Source organism: Callospermophilus lateralis, chromosome 17 (assembly GCF_048772815.1).
Source record: "Callospermophilus lateralis isolate mCalLat2 chromosome 17, mCalLat2.hap1, whole genome shotgun sequence".
NCBI classification, from domain to species: Eukaryota; Metazoa; Chordata; class Mammalia; order Rodentia; family Sciuridae; genus Callospermophilus; species Callospermophilus lateralis.
This window is the reverse complement of record NC_135321.1, coordinates 54718840-54738140: the sequence shown is the minus strand read 5'-3', so window position 1 is coordinate 54738140 and position 19301 is coordinate 54718840. Positions and strand designations below refer to the sequence as shown.

General features: G+C 39.4%; 1 protein-coding gene across 1 annotated transcript in view; it reads left to right on the top strand.

The window, feature by feature from the left end:
* Lama1 (laminin subunit alpha 1) overlaps positions 1–19301 on the top strand; it is a 151464-nt gene that overhangs the window by 33706 nt on the left and 98457 nt on the right. The window lies entirely within an intron of this gene.

Here is a 19301-nt window from a genome sequence, read left to right as displayed (position 1 = left end):
CACTATAGCATGAATGTACCTTTAAAACGTTATGCTAAGTGAAATAAGCCAGACACAAAAGAAGAAATACTACGTTTCTCCTTATATGAAGTACCTAGAGCAATCCAATTCAGAAAGACAAAAAGTGGCATGGTGGTTCTCCAGGGCCTGGGAGACAGGAGGGTGTGTGTGTGAATGTTTAATGAGTGCAGGATTTCAAGCTGGGATAATGCAAAGTTTTAGAGGTACATGGTGGTGATGGTTGTGAATTTACTTAATATCACTGAACTGTGCACTTTAAAATGTTCAAAGTGGTCATTTTTATGTTGTGTATACTTTTCCACATTTAAAAAAACATAATTCACCATATCTTGTGATCCAATCAGGAAAACAGAGACTATACCAGGCATGTAAAGGGATTTATTTAGAATGAGGAATTGGTAATACAGTACTGGAAAATTGGGGGGGAAAGGGATCAGAAAGGTAGCTCTGGGAGAGTAATGGCTGAGGAGGCAGGAGTGTGGGGCTAATAGCACCTTTGGACTTGGAGGAGTGTTCCCTGTTTCTGTGGGGCATGGTGAGGTTCCTTTGGGAGTACCAGACAGCAGGAGACTGGAGTCAACTGGCCCATCCAGGCCAAGGATGATGTCTTGAATGAGACTGGCAGGAATCGCAAGTCAGTAGGGGCAGTCCCACCTCCCTCTTCAGAATTCCAATCTCTCTCCTCCAGACTCTCAGCCTCCTTCCTCCTTCTTTCTGGTACCCCCGCTGGGGAGCCTGGTTTTCAGAGTTCCAGGAAGCAGAATCCAGAAAGGTAGGCTGGATGTTACTTAGCAACTGGCACAAACACTCCCTTTGCAGGAGGTGGTGTCAAGGCAATGACATAAACACTGAGTAGCAGCCTTTGACATCCTGGGACATTAGTTTGTTATTTATGGTAGTCAGCCAGATTCTGAATATGCTCATGTGTCTTTTAGATTAATTTTGGAATGGAAATGCAAATTTTAGAATTTTAGAATTCTCCTGGAAAGATCATGGACTGCCTTCTAATTCATCCACAGATTAGGTGTCCTTGGATGTCAGCTGAGGGACTGCCTTAGGGCAGAACCTTGGTACTGTGAATCTAAGGACAGTGGTAGAGGAAATGGAGAAGAATTTTTTAATGTGTGGATGCGTTTACTATTAATTTTCGGTTGTGAGGTATGGTAGAGATGCATAGAGAATGGTAACAAGATATACATTAGTGCAACTTGCAAAGTAGAATGTAATAGCATTAAGAATGATATATAGCACCTGACAAAATTCCTCACACTCAATAAACCTGTGTTTTCTTTCCCTCAGTCCTCTTTCTAACTCACAAATTACTTTGGATTCCCAAAGAACTTCAGATATCACCAGAGGGAATGCTTAACAAGACCTTAATATAATCTAATTAGAGATAGTTAATAGTATTAACTAAGAAGTACAATTGTGGGGGGAGCTGGGATTGTGTCTCAGTGGTAGAGCACTTGCCTAGCATGTGGGAGGCCCTGGGTTCAATCCTCAGCAACACATAAAAATAAATAAAATAAAGGTATTGTGTCCAATTACAACTGAAAAATGAATATTAAAAAAGAAGTACCATTGTGTAGATTTTTTAGAAAATTAATTCATGAGTCAATGATTACTTTTCTGATTTGGAAAATAATATGGGGTCATCGTAGAATAATCAGAAGGTAGAGATGGGTGGAAAGAGACAGAAAAATTTACAGTTCCTTCATTCTGAAATATTATTCCACTAATAATATTTTGTTGTATCTGCTTTCAGTCTTTTGCATGTGATTCCATGCATTTTATAATGATGCACGTATTACAAATTTACTGAGCAAGACCCTGTGCTACTACACACTTGATCTGGATTGTCATTAAATCCTCATAATCGCCTTACAAGCCTACCCCCATTATTATCCCCTTTGACAGATAATGAAACGAGGGCTTAGATAGTTTAAGTAACTTGTTCAAGGATAGGACTCCTGACATTCCAAGAACCTGGGCTCTGCCTCTTTGGACCACATCATTTCTCCAGCTGAGATTAGATGATATATGCACTGTGTCCTAATGGTTTATTTAACATTTTAGCACATACATTTCCCAATAAAACTACAACCCATTAATAATTTTTAAAGCTGCATTTGTCTTTTATATGGTTTACCCATCTTTTGCACAATAATTCCTAGACCTGGTACTTTGGTTATTTTTTAGTTATGGATAATAACTTGAGTTTTTCGTAAAAAAAAAAAAAAAGAAAGAAAGAAAAGAAAATTAACTTCATCTGTATGCCAATGAAGTAATGCAGTGAATAGAAATCATTTTTGAGGTTCATATTACAAATTTATGGTTAGCTTTGTTTTGAGTATATCTTTAAAAAGGAATGTTGATTGCCTTGGATACATGTAAGAATATATAGGTGCAGGTTACAGACTATTTGGCATTTTCTTCCTCATCCGTTTTATTTCATCTGCTCTCCCTACAATCCTGGAATGCAGTTGTTCTCTTCTTTCTAAGAAGGGAAAGGGCAACACAGGACCAGTGGATCTCTGGCTTGCCCTGGGTCATGCAGTTCATCTGCTAAAGCTTGGATTGCAAACCAAAATTTCTAGTTCTCTGAGCACTATGCCTCACAGTTTCACCTCCTGTATCCCTGGATTCTAATCCTCGTTTTCCTTCTCTTTATGATTTTATGGGGACACTCTTACACTTTCCTCTTGATTTGGAGAATATTCAGATGCTAGCACCCTCCACCCCTACCCACTTCCTTTGCCTGCATTGCAACTCGAAGGAACCTCTCCCTGAGAATCAGCAGAATATTAGCTCTTCCTTCATGTACTTTTGCAGTGGCTGGTAGTGCTGCTACCTAACATGTGCTTTTTGGCCAGGAATCAGGAAAATGAATCAAGGGTTTATATTTTCCTTTAAACAATTTTTAAACTTGGGCAAAAAATTTCACTAGGAGGGTCCAATTTGTGAATAAAAACCCTTGAAGAGATAAAATCTGTTTCATAAAAGAGAAAGTATTTCCTTGGCTTTGACAATAAAGCTGCCTTTTAGAGCAGGACCTTGTTTTCTGTGTAGGTTTAATTAGGAAATAGCACTTTGTTGTGGGAAAATAATCACAGAAAGGCCTTTGTTGTATGCAAACCTTTAGACAAGAGCTGCTTATGTGCTGGGTTTTATAAAACATCATTAAACTGAGAGTCTGTTGTGTCTCCCCCTCCCCCCTCCAAATTCTGAAAAATCGATCAAAACTAGGTGAGGTTGGTGACTGTATTCAAATATAAAGCATTTGCTAAGCACATTGACAAGGTCCATAAGAAAGGAGGCAAAGTTGCACATTCCATCTTTAAAAGCTTTTAGGACAAAATCGCATATAGATTGGTACCCCTTATTACAAATGAGTCTTGACTTCATTAAAAGAGGTTTAGCAGAGACCCTTCCTGGAAACTCACTGATAGAAATCACTGGTACTGTGTACTTACATTGATTCAAAACCATTCTATTTCCATTTTCTAATGCTTCATACTGGTCTCAACCAACTTTAAATATTAAGTTTTTCTGGAATTTTTCAGTGAATAGATCTGAAGAAATCTCAAGTTCTTCATTCTGATTTGGAAATAAGCCACACTACATTCCTGCCCTTCAGACATTTTGTGTGTGTGTGTGTGTGTGTGTGTGTGTGTGTTTTTTGTCATGTTCTCTGTGAAACTTCTATTTTCAGATTTATGTCTCCTGTTTCAACATTTTTACACTTCATTCAATCTTTTCACACATAGCTTGTCTTCTGGTTATTGATTGCTGTGTAAGATGACACTGGAAAACTTTGTGGCTTAAAACAGAAACATTTATTTTGCACCTTCCTTGATTTGAGGGGGTCCAGATTTCAGGAAAGGCTTTGCTGAATGTGTCTGAGGCTGGAGACCCTGGGGGAGGAGGGAGAGCAGTTGGGGGAGAGGCTCTTGGGCAGCTGGGGCAGACCCTGGGGCAGGCGGGGACAGGCTGGAAATCTGTCTCTGTGTGGCCTCAGGGCCTCTCTGTGGTCTCTCCAGGTGGGCTGGTGTGTCCCATCTCAAAGCATGGCTGCCTCCAGGCAGGTTGCTCACTGTGGGTTCAGGGTTCTGGGGCAGCTGTTCCAGAGAAACAGGCAGAAATTACATTCCCTCGTAGACCTGGCCTCCAAATCACACAACACCAACTTCCCTGTGCCATGTAGACCACTGTCACTAAGGTGGGCAGATATTCAAGTGCAGGAAATGTGGACCAACCCCACCTGTCAGTGGGAGGAGAAGGGAAGAATTTGAGGCCTGTTTGGGCTGTGAGTGCCTCATGCTTAGAAGACATTCCTCCAGGAGGTCCAGGCTTTGCAGCCTGACAGATCTTTTCCTCCAGGGTCCCACAGGCTCATACTTAGAAGAAGTGGAGAGCTGTATCATTCAAACAGGGACACCAGTACTGTACTTTAAACTGCTAGAGGTTAACAGCAGGTGAGCTGAATAGGTGAAAATAATCAAGATCCGGCTTCAGAAATCATATGGGGTTTCATTTTTTTTTTTTTTTTGACAAAATTTAGCTTTTAACTTTCTCAACAAGAGTGGTGGTTTGCAAAATAGTTCAGGATAACCATCTTGCCGTTTGATAGAACTCACCAGGCCTTCCCTCATTTCCTTATTTGGTTTTGAGTGGCAGAAGATTGGCCTGTCTCAGTGTCTCCTATTCCAGCTCATAACTGGGAAGGATTTGGGGGAATGAGCAAGGACAGTTTTGCAGGATTCTGTCAGAATATGCTTTTCACATCCTGAACTGTTTTGGCATCAAAATAAAGCTTCTTGTATATTTATGGAAAGAAAGGGAAGTCCGTTCTGAAATCATTATTTCTTCCTGTTATATTGAGGCTTCAAAAAAAAAAAAAAAAAAGAAGATTGAGTTTTAATTTCTGAAGAAATACCTGTTTGAGACATACAGTGCCGTTTGGAAGCCATTCTAGCTTTAAAGAGAAATCTTTTTATATTTAGACTTAGCTTCTACTTAGACTATAATATTGCCATCTTCGAAAAGAAAGCTGTGACAAATTAAAACAGACAGAGTGGTTTAGGAGTACCTCAGCTAAACACCACAAAATATCTCATGAGTTTTTATTGTCTTCAATGGACCTTTTCTCTCCTTTATTCTAATGTTAAAAAACATGCTAATAGCATAAAAATTGTAAAATGTAGAAAAGTTCAAATAAAAATTTTTCTTTAAGAATGTCACCTGTGACTCAAAGAACCGGAAATTAGCTTTTGCTCCAATCTATCCTATCTCTGAGTACTGCATATATTTAATAAGTCGTGGAATCTCTGGTTTTGGGTGCCCAGGATTCATTCATGAATTCGACAGTGACCCTATTCACCCAAAGGCCTTATCACAGAGAAGGTAAGTTCTTAAGCTCTGTTAACCAGCATAGTGGTGTTGCCTCCATGGTTGGTTTATGGCAGAGCTGGGTCCTCAAGGGGCTTCTAGTCTACCAGAAACAGGGGAAACAGGCAATGAAGAGATGGCTTCTGCTTTGTGGCACAAGATGTGCAGGGGCTGAGGATATGTGGAGAACACACAGGAAGAACAGCTGAGAGGTTCAAGGAAGCAACCCAAAGAATGACTTGCTGAAGGAAGGGAGAAGAATGTGGCAGGAGGCTGCAGCTTGGGAAAGACCTTCAGAAAGGAAAGCCTCGCTGTGTGCAGAGCTGAAATCATGCATTCAGTCCAAAAGTGTTTCCTTTTTTCTATTTATTGGGATATGCAGTCATTCCTTGATATCCACGGGCTATTGATTCCAGGACAGCGCCCCCACACACACACTGAGATACACATTGCAATCGGGATATAGATACAAAAGTCCATGGATGCCCAAGTCCCTTATATAACATGATGTAGTATTTGAATATAAATCACACATCCTCCCACACACTTTCAAGCGTCTCTAGTTGACTTCGATACCTAATAGAATGTAATTGACACGTAAATAATTGTTGTTCTGTATTGTTAAGGGAATAATGTCAAGAAAAATCTGTTCGTGTTCAGTGCAGATGCAACCATAGGGGCTAATTACATGGTACATGAGCAAGATGCAAAGTGAACTGTGTCAACAACCAGTGCTGGTAAGCGACTGAGGATCTGAGATGGAGGGGAGCAGGACGTGCCTGCCTATCACTGATACGGTTTCAACAAAGTGCTAGGCTCCAATGTGAGGGTCAACTATGATTTGCAGACAGTGAGAGGTGCATAGCTTGAGTGTATATTTGCATGAATTTTGACAAATCCAAAGACAAGTGTAAGCTATTCCCTTATCAAGCCATAGAACATTTCTATCACCCGTCAGTATCCCCATAAACCTTTCCCCCTCAGTCCCCTACTAATGCCTTTTCTGATTTCTAGCCAGAGCAAACACTGATTTTTCACTTTCAATAAGTTTTGTTGTATATATATTTTATATATATATATATAAACTTTTGTTCATCCTAGAAATGTAATCATATCTTGCACCATGTTTTGGTGTCTGGCTTCCATCTCTGAACCTTAGGTCCATGAGATTCAATGTGCTGTTGCCCATGTTCCTTTTATTTGTGAATAGTATTTTATTTCATGAATATGCTGAAATTTGTTAATCTATTCTCTTGTTGGGTTGTTTCCAGCTTTTGTCAATTGTGAAAAAGCTACTGTGAACGGTTTTATGAAAAACTTTTTCTGAGTGTATGTTTTTGTTACTCCAAGAGTGGAATTTGTCAGAGGATAAGACATTAACAAACCAGAGTCCAGAAAGTGCTTTCAGGCAGAAAGCGGGGCAGTCCTGTGTCTTCTCCCAGGAATTTCTGTGCTATGATGCCCCCCTCCAGTATTTAAAAACCATTCTTTGCACACTTTGTCTATTTTCTAGTTGTCTGTAGGAGGGCAAGGAAGTACTGGTTTCTTCTTCAAAGCCAGCAGCTAAATTCCTGTAATAATTTTAATGGTCAAATAATAATCTCATTATCTGGTTACACAATAATTCATTTAACCTGGTCCCACTATTGGACATTAAAAATGTGTTTCCAGGTTTTGGCAACTGTAAATCATGCCACAACAAATACTTGAATATTTTTGTGGGTGTGTTCCTGATTTTTTTATAGATTCTAAGAAATTGAATTATTGAGTAAAAAAAAAATAGACCCTTTTCAAACACAATCTTTATTGCCTTGTTTTTGTTAAAAAATATTGTTCAATTTATATGCTCATTAGCAATGACTAAAAACATGTCTCACAGTTCCTTGGCAGAAATGGAGATTAGAATTTTCTTCCTTTTCTTTTTTTCTGTTTTCTGCTAATTGAACAGCAGATAATTAATTAAAAATGAGCTTTTACATTTTGTCACTATACTGGAATACATTTTGGAAAACTGGGCTGAATTTAGATGCTTTAACAGTGTTTGGTCTTATTTTCACATGGATAACATACCATGATTGATATTTCTATTGAGGCAATCACACTGCTTTGTAATGTGGTGGTGACATTTTTAGTTATTGATTATCAGTGCCAGAGGCCAGGCAGAATGTAAGTCACATTCTAACAAAAGAGAAAAAAATGAATTAACTACCAAGTGTCATAATTTTTGAGAAGTACCAGTTACCAGAAAAATAACTATAGAACTTGGGAAAAGTGAATAAAAATCTGATACCTTTTCATCTACATTTGATAAAGTTCTTTCCTGTTTGTTATTTCATATCATACTTACAACATGAAAAATATATCCATGTTATTCATTGTTAATAATACAGTGGGATGAAAAAAAATCCTCTGAATCTATCATTTTAAATCTGAATTGTGGAAAACATTAAATTTAGTTTTATAATTCCTTAGATTATAAGAAATTTTAAAATGTATTAAGGAATTAGAAATTGATTAATCAATCACCTATCACTACTTTTCAGTACGTGTATGTGGAGAGAGCAAGAGTGACTGTTAAAGTCTAACTCTGCAAGTATTAGTGTTGGTGAGATGATGATAAAGTACAAACTCATTAGTGACTGTGACAGCTGCCTAATTATGCCAATGCATATCTTCAGACCTGAGGTCCCTTTGAAATCCATACACAGATACAGGTTATGTGCCACATGATGAGGTTTTAGACAGGGGCAGGTGGCTTATATGATGATAATTATAATGGAACTGAAAATTTCTATTGCCCGGTATTTTTACTGTACTTTTTCTATGCTTAGATATGTGTAAACACACAAATACTTACTGTCATGTTACAGTTGCCTACAGTGCTCCCCCTGTGGCCTCAGTACACAAACATGGCATGCAGGTTGGTGGCCTAGGAGTAGCAGCTATGCCATATGGCTTAGCTAGGTAGCAGCCTATACCATCTTGGTGTGCAAGTACACTCTGATGTTCACACGGTGACAAGAAAGCCTAATGGCACTTCTCAGAATGTGTTCCCCAAATTAAATGACGCTTGACTGTAGAAAACACTGACTCACTCTGGCCTGCCCTTTATCCTCGATAAGGTATGGAGATGAAGCCTGGGAACGCTGTGAGATCAAATTAAAACCTGCAAATAATTAGCTGGGGTGGCACAGCTGTACAAACCAAGAGATCCTGAGAAATTGAGTGAAGCCTTAAAGCCACTTCTTAGCTTTCTGAGCCAACTGGGGTGGCTTAAGCCTTCTTATAAGTTGATAATCACTACGTATATGGGTAACATTTTTGTTTTTTTAAAAAAGGTATCAATAGACTTTGGATGTTCAAGAAGTTTTAGGCTAATAGAAAAAAATGAATGGAAAGTAAAGAGAATTCCCATATAGCCACTCTGTAATAGATTTGGGGTCAGGTTTGGGCTATTGTTAATCATCCTTTTAAAAATAATTCATAAAATAACTGATTTAGTGCATTTTAATTATTTCTAAGGCTGTTTTCCCAATAGTGTTTAGTGATGATCATGAGAATATATAATTATAAAATTAATTTAAAAATTAAGTTTAAAACACATAATGTGAAATTTTGTTTTCCCTGCTATTTATCTAGTGGCATGGAATCAGGGGACATTTACCTTTTAGTGGGCCTCTTGAGATGGCTAACATTTAGGATCATTTACTGCTTTATACTACACTTACAGTAGGGTTACCCTGCCCAGCATGTTGGTCAGGTAATGGCACCAAGCAGGAGAGCACTCTCTCAGGAGGATAGATCTCCAGTCAGGTCATCTCCAGACTCTCTGTAAAAGTGGCTTTGGGCTTTGATTTTGTATTTTTTGAGGCATCCTCATGCCTTGCTTAAGCTTCTTAAGAACATGAAAGAAATAGGATCATGAGAAAGATAAGATGTTTGCATCAGGGCATGTGAGTTTCTTCATAGTTGACTCCTATCTGGAAATACCACATTCCTGCCCATTTTCCATGTAGATATCGCCACAGAAGGTTGAATCTTCATTCCATTTTCTCTCCTTATTTTTACTTTTTTTCCTGGTTCTTGTAAAATATGCACAATGCAAAATTTACCATTTTAACCATCCTACGTGTATATTATAGAGTTCAGAGGCATTAAGAACATTCACTTTGTTGGACAACCACCCCACCATCCATCCCCAGAACTTCATTGTGCAAAAGTGAAATTCTGTCCCACTAAACACTAACTCCACTTTCTTCTCTCACCCCAATTCCTGGTAAACTGTATTCTACTTTCCATCTATGAATTTGACATGAGGGAAATGATATTTGTCCTTTTGTATCAAAGTTTATTCATATTTTAGTATGTGTCAAATTTTATTCTGCTTTAAGATGAATAATGGAAATTGTATGTTATATCCCAAATTTTGCTTAGCCTTTCATTTTTTGACAGATATTTGGCTTGTTTTCACCTTTTGGCTATTGTAAATAATGCTGCTATACACATTTATGTGCGAACAACTGAATTCCTGCTTTCACGTTTTTGGGATATATACCTAGAAGTACAGTTACTGGATGGCATTCTGTGTTTAATTTTTTTAGTACCACCAAGCTGTTTTCCATACTAGTGGCACCATTTTATATTCCTACCACAACTTTTTTAATAATCAAAAGCCTTCCTACATGTTATGTATCCTACATATTTGGATTTTTAAAATAAGCTTTAAAAGTGATGATTTATTAGTTCGATACCTGGAAAATGAAAGATGCCCAATGAAGTTACATGTTTAAAAGAAAAAGGGAAATCTTCAAATAGGATGAAGACCAAGGACCTACATCCAGAGTGAAACTTGAGGTGGGCACACAAAACGATACTTTCTAACCTTTCTAGTATAAAAACTAAATGCTTCAGTTAGTGACCAAAGGAAAGAAAGTGTATCATTATTGTTTCTGGGAGTTGTAAATGTATAACTAAATAGGTTAATGTATAATGGAATTAGTTCAGTACACATTTTCCCAGCTTTTCTAGACAACCTCTGCAGTTGAGTTTGTGAGGCTTAATCATTAAGGCCCTTGTACTTTCTTTGGCTGTGATGATGGTATTTCTAATGATGAAGGAGGAGAAGGGACGAAAAGCTATAAGCTCTTCATTGTTGCTCCACTTACTGGGGCAAAAAGGAGTCCATGTGCAAACTAGGAGATGGAGTGAACAGAGCTTGAGTTTCCTACCAGAGATTCTCTGGGTCTGAGAATAGAAGAGGAAAGTGTGGGAAAGTGGGTGGGGGGACACCCCTCCAGCTTCCTCATAATGAAGAGAGGGATCTGGACTGAGCTGAAAAGCCCTGTTTGGCCTCTTCAGATGTTCTTCCTCACTCACAGTCTGACCTTGTCGAAGACTCTTTTGAGACCTACTTGCTGTTATCTCTTACTCTGGTCTTTTGGTCTTTATAAAGTCAACACCACCATCTCTCATGATTTCCGAGTACTGACATCCAACTCCATGATCTTTCATCTCTCATGACCCTGTCACTCTCCATGGTTTAACGTCTTCAGTGGTCTAAGGGTATTACCACGAGGTACAAAGACCTCTGGGATGGCCTACCCTGCCTGTCCAGTCTCCTTCAGGCTCTCCATACTCATGCCAACAAGGCCACTTGTAGTCTCTATCTCCATCCATGCTTGGCCTCTCAGGGTAGCCTTCCTGTCCCTCTGCCCTTTGCTTCCGTTACCTAGACATCTCCCTAGTCTTCCCCTAAATTTACAGAAGCTTTTGGAGAAAGCTTCACTGACTACCCCACCTTCTCCAGACCCAACTGGCCTCCACCACACCCAACCCCTGACCTTCTCCCTGGTGAATTAGGCAGCCTCTATCTTTCCCATTAAGGTATCGAGGCCACACAGACCCCAGACTAAGCCTCCATACCACTGCTGTATTCATAGTATCTGCCATCATCCCTGTTACAAAACACATGTTCAATTAATGGATAAGGAGTGAATGAAAAATTGTTAGTAGGTATCCCTTGTTCCTGGTCTGTGATAGTTTAGATCTTAAATGTCCCTGGAAATCCCATGTGTTAAGGGCTTGGTCCTAGCCCATGGTGCTATTGGGAGGTGGAGCCTATTGGGAAAAAGTTAGGTCATTGGGAATGTGCCCTGGAAAGGGTTATTGGGACCCTGGCCCAATTTCTGGCCACCATGAGGTAAGAAGGCCTTCCCCAACACGTGTCTCCACCATGATGTGCTGAGCTCAAGTGATGGTGCCAAGTGACAATGGACTGAAATCTCCAAAACTATGAACTGAAATAAACCTTTCCTCTTTTTTAAGGTGATTATCTCAGATATTTGTTACAATAATGGAAAACTGACTCATATGGTCTCCTGTGTCCAAGGGGGCTGTTTCTGTGCCCAGCCTTTCTTCATATCTCCTCAGGGAGGAGCAGTCATTTTCCTAGCTAAGGAATTACTGACTCTCCTGCCCTAGGCTTGTGTGGGCTCTCATTTGACTGGGCAGGCTGTTCCCAGAGTACACAGGTCAGCTGACCCACAGAGCAAAGCTGCCAAGGCAGATGCACACGTGTCCCTTCAACCTATGAGGCAGAAGGAAGTGTGTCGCAGACCTCCACAGAACCCAGCTAGGCCACAACCTCCAGTTTTGCTTTTTTCCTGGAATATTACTGACTTCTTTTATGCCAGTCTTCATGACAGATTTTAGAGCCTACTGCCACAGTCAGGAGGGACCAAAAGAGAAACTATTTATTTGCCACATCCCTTCCAAGATGAACAAGTGAGGAGCTTTCTTTTGGAGAAAACCCTTGTGTAATTTCAAAGGCTAAGATGTTCCTAGGTGAAAACTAGACAGGTCTGGGCAAGGTCAGAGTTAGGAGTTGGGAAAGAGGAACAATGAAAAATTGATAGGGGACATTCCCTGTTCTCTGTATGCTACAATTCAGATCACAAATGTCTCCCAGTGTCCTGTGTGTTAGACACTTGGTCTGAGAATGGGCTGTCACTGTATTTCACAAGTGGTCTCATCTCATTCCAAGGGGAGCTGGATTGTCACATGGAGTTTACAAGGAATGGAGGAAAAGTGTAGATCCCCACAAAGGACATTTGGTGACATGCCTGGTTGGGCTTCTAAGGTTATTCCAACCAATTTTCCATGAATTAGAAAAATTATTTCTGAATATTTGGTGAAATTGGGCAATGTATATGGAGAAATAAATCGGGACTGGAAGTGGAGACTGACCTCTTTACAGTTTGGACTTCTTAGGTAAAGTGGTTCCAACTTTACTTTTGAAATAACACTAGTAGTCACTCTCAAATGGAAAGAGTAGCACTTGGACCAGGGGACAGCTTCCCAGTGGACTCTTTTTGAAATAATCTTTCCAGTTGATGGAAAACAGAAACTGCTTCTGACAGATGCTTTAAAAATTCCTTTCCCATCTCCAGATTGCTGATTACAGGCTACTGCTCACTTGTTAAATGGACTCCTACTTCTGTGCCTTCTTGTCGGTAATCATCTTTAGCTTTTCCTCAGCGTCTGCTTAAGTATTTCATCATGGATCAAAAGTGAGCGTTCCTTGATGTTCTGAGACATGCATCTTAGGAATTTTAAGGAAAGAAACCTGCTTGATCTGAACTGATCAACACTGGCATCCAGTCCCCCTCCTTTCAGTAGAAAGATAAAGCAAAAATAAACAAGTGGATGCACTGGGGGTAGGGGAGAAGTTACGGGTCTTTCATACGTTTATTTTTCATGTCTAATGTCAGCACCAAATTTACAGAAAGACAAATCAACCAAAAGTCTCTGCTCATTCATGAAGCTCCTTTCTTTCTGTCTTTCTTCCTTCCTTCCTTCCTTCCTTTCTTTCTTTCTTTCTTTCTTTCTTTCTTTCTTTCTTTCTTTCTTTCTTTCTTTCTTTCTTCTTTAGTTGTATATACTGGCCTTGACCCATTATGTTCCATAGTTCATAGTTCTATATCTAAGTCATCTATAATATCGCTCAGTTCTTTAATAGGTGTTCTAAATACAGAATGGTGAGACCTCTTCGGTTAAATGAGGGAAAACAGTAAAACACACATCCAAAATACAATAGAAAAGACATTTTAAGGAAATAGCTCCTAAAAGATCTAAAATGTATATTGCACACATTCTTCCTCAGCAGACATCTAAGCTGTCCACGTTACTTGTCCTGCATAGACTTTGCTGCTGCTTCACTCAGTCATGAATGGACCGGGTGCTTTCATGACGGATATGCTGTAAAACTGAAAGTGATTCCCATCAGCATTAGGAATGAGCCTTCTCTGAAATAATTGCTTCTTTATTCTCAAGCAATAAAGAGTAATTCAAGCGGTCATTTTAAATTTCATTCTCTAATAATTTTATAAGCAAGAAAGCTAATCAAACACCAATTCCCTTCGTTTTTAGGGCTAGTCAAGCAATATTATTTATCAAATACACTTAACTATTAACCTAAATCTCTTCCACCTGTGAGAAGTTCATTTCCTTTCACCTAAGAGAGAAAACACTCCCTCATTCCCTGTTTGGTTATAGTCATGGGGACAGTTAAGTTTTTTTTATGGGCAATTTACAGAAGGGATTCACGCATGGTCTCGGGCCCCAAAGATTTCCTGAGACCACAGTTGTGCAGAACACAACTGTCCTTTCTGTGGAGAGAAGGGACTTCTCGCTGCACGTGGGAAATGGGCCTCTGACCTTGGAAGGTTAGACTCTCTGTGATTTTCAGACTTGTGGGCCTGAGATGGATTTACTATATTTAAGTTAAGATTGAGGTCCACATGGACATTCCTGTGTGGATTCCTCTGTAGACAGTGGTGTTTGATGTGTGCCTACTTTATTTATGTGACAATGTTTATGTGCATTCCAGTGATCATTAACGAAGGCCACTGGACGGAGAACTGGGATGAAAGTGGGTTTAAGAAGGGCTGTATCAGCTGTAGGTTTGGCAAGACTGGGATGAGTCTGAGTCCAGTGAAAACCCCTGTGTCAACAGTTTGTGTTCAGCCAACCTTATATTGGGAGAAAAGGCAGTTTAGTCAACCATGCCAGAAAGGGACAACAGAGATATAGTGGATTTTATTTGAACAAAAGTTTAAAATTCTCTATACACAGAATCCCTTGCCTTTTTCTACCTTAGCTATAAGACCTGTTTATCAACACAGGATTCTTAAATTAGGGCTTATCTTAGGCAACTCAAACCACCATAACAAATACCACAGACTATGTGCCTTCCACAAGCGAAATTTATTTCTCACAGATTTAGAGCCTGAAAATCCGAGGTCAAGGTGTTGGTGGGTTTGGTTTTCTCTGAACTCTTTCTTGTTGGCTTGTAGGTGCCCATTTTTTTCCTGTCTCTTCACACGATCTTCTCTCTGCGTGTGTCTGTGTCCAAATCTCTTTTTCGTAAGGACACAGTCATTTTAGATCAGCCTCATTTTACTTAACTTACCCCTTTCAAGGCCCTGTCTCCAAACATAGTCACATTCTGAGGTACTGGGAGGTGAGACTTGCCATATAGAATTTGGGAGGGGGCATAATCAGCTCATATTAGGGTTTAAGTGAAGACAATTTGTATTTATACCCTTCATAATATCCTTTTCCTCTGTCCGACTTAGAGCTCAGGGTCTGGTTTTCATTTGTCTCCTGGTCTGCCATTTGGGGACAACCTTGATGACTATTGAGAGATTGTGAGAATAATGGCTGACTTCTAATAGAAGTCTTCCTGGAAGACGTGTCCTGAAGTTTCTCCTCTATAGCTTCTCTTCCGTTTGGCCTAATTTTCTTACGCATGGCTGAATTGTCAGTACAAAAGCTGACAAGGGTTTGATAAGCTACCAGAACATGGTGTTAAAATAAATGCTACTGGTGGAAGTAAGAGTTTGGGGAAATGGGGTTGGTTCTCATCAGTTGCCTCAGCCCAGGATTCCTTTGTCCCTTACCCTGGCAGGCTCTGGAGGTCATGTTGCACAGTGGTTCTGAGGTTAGTACTTGTGAGATCCCAGGATAATGACTTCATCTTTCTGTGCCTCAATTTCCTCATTTGTAAAGTACAGGAAATAATAGTATTTACTTCATGAGAAGAAGGCAGTTCCAAGGAGTCACAGGGTCAATCATTCTAAAAAAGCATTTAAAGAAATTGATAACAAAAAATAATAAAAAGTTATACTTGTAAAAAAAAATAAAATAAAGCATTTATCACTGGCCACAGTAAGTCCTCTGTAATTTGATTAGAGTAACAAGTTAATGTTCATGTTCATTGCTCATATTATTATTAATGATATTTATTAACACCAATTAAGATTATCATTAATCAATATGCTATTATAAATATTTACTCATTTTTGTGTCTTGCATATTCTCCATTCCCTCCCCACACTGATCCTTAGCTCCATGACAGAAACTCCAGAATCAAATGGAACAGGTACCCTTGTGTCTCTTTAGAACCTGGTTTCCCAGTGAGTGTGAAAGTCTTTGTTGTTGTTACTGTTGTTGTCACAAAAAGAAAGTGCAGGGCGAGGTCAGTGGTGGAGAGCTTGTACTCTGGCAGGCCTTATGCATGGTGGCCGAGGACGGAGAGGGGAGAACTCCTGGTTTCCTATTAGGACCTGTACCTCACTAGCTTGTTCTTTGACTTTTCTTTACATGAGTTTCCATATATGTAAAAACACTAGCAGTGCTGTTTGGGGTTAAATGAGATAGTATGAGTAAGCTCTTACATACATGTGGTAAGAAGTCTGTTAGTCCTTTGCATTTTCAAAGATGAAAGTGGAAAACAGAAGGTAAATACATCCCATTTCCATTATCTTTGTAAATGATGTCTGTAAACAGTTTCTCTCCAGTTCCTCCAGGCCTCCATTCTGTAAGTCCTAATTTCATACGTGCACAGTGGAATGTGATAATGATCCATGTGCTCATAAAGTTTTACTTTTTTTTTTTTTTTTTTTTTGCTACCCAGGATTGAACTCAGGGTCCCTAAATCACTGAGCCACATCCTCAGCCCTTTTTATTTTGAGTCAGTCTCCCTAAGTTCCTTAGGGTCTTCCTAAGTTGCTGAGGCTGACCTAGAACTTGTCATTCTCCTGCCTCAGCATCCGGAGCTACTGGCATTACAGGGATAGAGTTCTGCTTTTCTGCTGAAAATATTTGCAAGTACAGAGGAGGATGTTCTGCCCTGTCCTCATTTATCAAAACGCTGAGGACATTGTTTTGCTTCTAATGTGCTTTAGAAACAGTGGTTGCTTTCTGGAGGAAGACAACACCTGAACGTGGAGAGCCCAGATAAAAGGCACCTCATATTACCCACGTACCAAACTCGGCCAGGGAACGTTTACTTGTGAGTGAACAGAGTTATTAGAACAAGATCAGGTTGTCCTTGCCTATGGATTCCCTAGAATTAGTAGGTGAATATAAAATTATTTGGTTTGTGATGGGTTAGGTTTAAAGAGCTCTTGTGTCCCTGGAATTGATGAGGAGAGGCTAAAAAAACGAAACCCCCAAATCCCAGAGACAATAAGACTCAGAGTAAGTGAACAACTTACATATGTGTGTATGTATGTGTGTTATGCATAACAAACATACACACACACAAACTTACATGCTCAGATATACACACAAATGTATGTGCACACACAAAAACATACATATACACAAGCATATGCATTTGCAGATATATAAATTAATATTGTCATACAAACATATATATACAAACTTGCATGTTTATGTACACTTTTACATGCATGTATTATGTATACAGTTGGTCTTTACTGTCCATGGGGAGTGGTTCCAGGACAACTTGAGAATACCAGAATCCATAACCCTCAAGTCCCCCATATAAATGGCACTGTATTTGCATGAACCTATGCATGCCCTCTCATATACTTTAAATCATCTCTAGATTACTTACAACACTTGACATCATGGAAATGCTATGTAAACACTTGTTATAATGTATCATTTAATAGGAAACAACGACAAGAAGTCTGTACATGTTCCGTTTGGATGCAGTTTTTGAAATATACTTTCAAGCTGTGGTTGTCTGAACTCAGACACAGATTTCACAATACAGAGAACTGACTGTATGTTTAAAAAACAGAAAATAGTGGACTTTGTTTTTTTAATTGCACATAGCTATCTGAGTTAGAGGGAATCTGGACTAAATAGCAGCTCACATGGAAAGGGAATGCCCTTGTTGTTGAGTTAACAATCCAAATTTGCTCTCAAAGACTGAAGGACCGAAATGAGGGACATGGTGTTTTCACTCTTTCGTCACAATTTAGAAGTGTTTGGAATTTTGTGCTGAGTCCCTGGAAACTGTGTTTTAAAATAAGCTTGTGTCCAGAACATCATGACAAGGTGATGGTACCTTGTTAAATAACGAATGTTTTTAAGAAACCAGAATGTTGAAGCAAAAAATGAAAAGACTTTGGATTCTGGAAAGATATATGATAGTTATGTTCAAATGTTTGAACGACAGTTACATCAATGTGGAATCCTACATCTTTTCTTTCTCTCCAGTACATAGAAATTTATGGCAGACCTTGAATAAGTGTAAAAAGAAAGAACCTGTAATGTAGAGTTGTCATAAAACAAAAGTGCTGTCTTAGGAACCAATGAATTTTCTGTCTCTGGAAGTGCTCCCAGGAGGGCTGGGTTGTTGGAGATGATTCCTTCCTGGTGCAGGATTTGGGGCTAGTTATACACAAAGTTCCTTTCCAAATCCAAGGTTTGTCTGGCCAGTTTCCTCATTCTGTTAATAGTCAGCTGTATCCTCTTTTTCTCTGCTTCCTCCTTACTTTGAATTCTATTTTTTTTTTTTTTTTAAGAATGCTATTTCAAGCTGGGCACAGTGGCACATGCCTGTAATCCCATCAGCTTGGGAGGCTGAGGCAGGAGGATCGTGAGTTCAAAGCTAGCCTCAGCAACAGTTAGGTGCTAAGCAACCCATTGAGACCCTGTCTCTAAATAAAATACAAAATAGGGCTGATTTCAACCCCTGGCACCTCACCCCCTCAAATGCTATTTCATTATCTGAATACACCATATTTTATGCATCTATTTACCTATGCAAGGCGTTCATGGTTGCTTCCAAATTTTGCCAGTTATGAATAAAGCAATTGTAAACATCTGTGTGCAAGTTCTATAAGTCTTCAATTCATCGGGGTAAATGTCAAGAAGCATGGTTATTGGATGAATTGGTGTTTAGTTTTATAAGAAACTGTCAAACTGTCCTCAAAAGACTGCACCTTTTTTGCATTCCTACCAGCAGTGAATGAGAGTTCTTGTTGTTCCACATCCTCACCAGCATTGGGTGTTGTCAGTGTTTTGGATTTTAGCCAATTTAGGAGACATGTAGTGGGCTAACTGCTTTTTATCCTATTCAGATCTATTGTCTCCAAGTCACCTAATCACTGTGAGAAATACATTTAACATTACGATTAATGAAATATAATACTCTATTACTAGCCAGAATCCAGGTAAAAAACTTGAGAAACAATAGAATATGTACTTATGTTAATGCTAATACTGCTAATAATAAAAGTGCAGATTTATTTGTGAGTACTTTTTGAGCTTATTATGAAAATAAATGCCACCAGGACATAAGACATATTTCTGATTAATGTGTATGAGCAGTTATACATAAAAGTGTTGCTGGCACGTGGCAGGGGTCCCCAGGAGGTGCCCAGTCCTGACCAAGACTGAGGAGGTTGGTAAACAAAGCAAAAGTAAACAGAGCATTCTTGGAGAACACAGTGGGCGGAGCTCTGAAGCAGCTCCAGGCCCTGTCTACACAGTGGAGCTTACTTTATTGAGCTGTGCAAGTTCTTCCCAGGGAGGATTTGGGGTTGATTGACACCTTGATTGACAGCTGAACC